This window comes from Microtus oregoni, unplaced genomic scaffold, assembly GCF_018167655.1.
Source record: "Microtus oregoni isolate MIOR12 unplaced genomic scaffold, Mior012 000139F_ref0000186, whole genome shotgun sequence".
In the NCBI taxonomy this organism is placed as follows: Eukaryota; Metazoa; Chordata; class Mammalia; order Rodentia; family Cricetidae; genus Microtus; species Microtus oregoni.
In genome coordinates, this window is record NW_024544789.1 from 1,439,787 (window position 1) to 1,443,232 (window position 3,446).

Here is a 3,446-nt window from a genome sequence, read left to right on the forward strand (position 1 = left end):
ATCAGCCAGTCTAGCCTATTTGGTGAGGTCCAGGTACCAGTGGGAGACCCTGTCTCAAGAAAGGTGATTGACTTCTGGTCTTTGCACGAACCCACAACCACATGCACTGCACACACTTGAACACACAAACTCATTCACACAAAGTTGTCAGTACAGAATTCCACACCTAAGGTAGCTTTCAGCGATGACGGTAAAATATGACATCCTCAGTTCACCCCCCTCCACCTACTGTAACAGAATGTTGTCAGGGAATTTTCAGATAGAAGAGAATACCAGAAGGAACTGTAGAGCTTCATGAATGAAGGAGGCAATGAAACTAGTGACTATTTGGGCTAACATTAGAGTCTGTTGTCCTATGGGCATCTTTAAAGGGTACGATGTTGATGAAGTTTTGGACGTATATAGATGTATTGTTTAGCTAAATAAAGGGGAGAAGAAAGGGAACTTTAGAGCTTCAGGATTTCTGATTCAAAATCGACTATGAAGATGGCAGTATATATATATTCAAATTCCTATGGCAACCACTAAAGAAGTTACTCAAAGGGATCCTGCCCAGATCATAGTAAATAGGATAGAATAATAAAATATGATCAAATGATCACAACTCCAAAGACAAGAAAGGGAAAATAGATAAAATAATAATAATAATAATAATAACAACAACAACAACAACAACAACAAAACCAGGGAGGTCCAACAGAAAACAATAATGAATAAATATGTAAGTGCATTGATAATTTCACTAAGTCGTTTAAAGATACTAGCAAATATTGTTAAAATAGATTAAACAGAATACAATACACTATTTGCAAGGAAGTTATTTCAAATATAGTGACATTATTAATAGGTTTCAAACTAGAATATTTGGAAAAGATATTCCAAGCAAAAACTAAGAGCTGGATAGGTTTATATTAATGGCTACATAGACCTCAGAATAAAGAAAGTGATCAAGGTTTAAAAAGCACATTACATATCCATTAGATAAGGGTAAGGAGATTAGTTCATCAATGAGATATAACGTTTCTAAATGTGTTTCTACCTGATAATGCATTACAAAATGCACGAAAGCAGAATACACACTGCTTAACATAGAAAATGCAGACACAGAAAATTCTCCAAGAAGGACTATACTTTTGGATGCTAGGCTTAATCCTAGTACTCAGAAGGCAGAGGCAGGTGAATCTCTGTGAGTTAAAGGCCAGCCTGGTCTGCACAGTGAGCTGTATTCTTTGTCAAAGAGAATTGTGACAATTTAAAAAGAATTAAAGTAATGCAAAAAATGTGCTCTTAAAAATAAAGTGAAGAGACACAATGTGTTCATGGATTGAAAGATTTGACCTAGAAACAATTTAAGTTCTCTATAAGTTTATCTATGGACATTTAATCAAAGAGAATATAAGGATAGAGATAAGCACATACAAGGGTTTTCAACCTCCTGAGTCTTTAGGAACTGCAAATCAAACCACGGCAGATTGTGTTACATACCTATGAGAAATGTTGACATTAGAAACATTGCTAAAACCTAAAAACAACAAGGGTGGGAGCAACTGGGCAATTTCTCATAAAGTTAAAAATTCCTGTCCTGTTTGTTTACACAAAAGAGAAGAAGCTGTACCCAAGTGTGCATAGAAACTCCTGTTCATAATCGTCAGAGTCGGGAAACATCTCTCCTGTCCTTGAGTGGGTAGTGGATAAACTGTGGGTATGTGCACAATGGAAGAAAAGCAATTGACTGCTGACTTGGAAGGATTTCAAAACATTAGCTAGTACAAGATGCTGTACCCAGAATGCTACACAGCAAAGGGGTCCATCTACGTGGCATTCCTCCCCCACCCCTGGCTTATCTAGATAAGGGCTCAAATAGCACAGGCTAGCCTACAACTCACTGCGAAGTGGAAGATGATCCTGAAATCCTGATCCTCTTGCTTTCACCCCAGGAAAAGGGTTGCAGGTTTGCTCACCACCCATTTTATGAGGTGCTGGAAACAGAACATGCATGTTAGGCAAGCACTTTACCAACCGAGCTACACCCCAGCCTCAGAATCATTTTCTCTTAGAAAAAAAGAGGGAAGAAAACCAGAACAGCCTCAGCATAGGTACAGGGAGACAACCCGAGGACCCTGCTGTTGCTCTCTGGGTCGGTGATATTGTAGACCGCATTTTCTGCCCATTCTTAGCTTTCTGGAGTTTATTTCCTGAAACAGTGTGTCACCTGTCCTCCTGTGTGTGTTCCAGCAAAATCCAGTAATACCTATTAGATGTGCCAGGATTGTGTTTTAATTTTTATTTGTTTATTCTTACTGTGGTGTGTGTGTGTGTGTGTGTGTGTGTGTGTGTGGTGTGTGCGTGTGCTCCCACATACATATCTGGAGGCCAGAGGACAACTTTTGGGAGTTGGGTCTCATCTTCCCTCATGTGGGTTCTGGGGGACTGACCTCAGTTTGTCAGCTTCTGTGTCTTATACCTGCTGAACCATCTCCGCCCAGGACACTTTGAATAATTAGAGTAGTCCCAGTCATTTACTGTCTCCTCTGTGTTTTCCTTTCCAGTTCTCAAGAGTTTCATGATGACCTTTGTCTTCCAACTTGAAAAATCCTTTACAGTTAGAGAATTCGTCTTTCGTTCTTTTCACGTCTCCGTCTTCGTTTCATTTCCCTCCCTCTCTGTAGTTTTTTAAATATGCTTTCTTATTCCCTTTAATTATTTTCTCCTTTTTGTCTTCAGGTAGGGTCTTGCCATATATGCCTGTTTGGTTTAGAACTGATCCTACAGCCCAGGCTGGTCTCCTACTCACCTCCTTAGTCCCCTGAGACAGGTCTTTCATTGTTGCTGGAGCTAGGCAAGCCCCTGCCACCCTGCAGTCTCTGCCCACCACACCATGGGGTCACAGTCATACATGGGGACATAACTGGCTTTTTACACGCTGGGGGGTTCAAAATCTGGCCCCTACTTGTGCATCAAATGCTTTTACACATCCAGCTCCTAGGAAATCCTTTTCTATTTTTCCTGTGTGCAGACTCGAGAGCATCTTATCTTGTCTTCCAACCTTAGTTACTGCAGAATGGTACAGAGCTTGACGCTGCTAGGCAAAGCACCATTGGGGGATAGGGAATCAGAGTGGTTCTCTTATATTTCAGAAGGACAATTGTCAAGAGGGAGGCATTACCGTTGGACAAGCCACAAAAGAGTGAGGTGGAACAGACTCCAGAGTGTCTAGACTGAAACCCTGTTTCCTGGTACTAGGTTATCATCATGGCCCTTGCTGGGGCCTGTGACTCACCAGACATGGACCAGCTGGAGACATGAGTGTGACTACATCATGCTTTCAGTCCTCAGGTCTGCCTACGGCTTGATTTCTGTACACACAGTGCTCTGATCACGTTTTTAAATATGATACAAAACAGAACTGTTATCGTTGTTTTCCAGGCTCTTTCATAACTCATGAG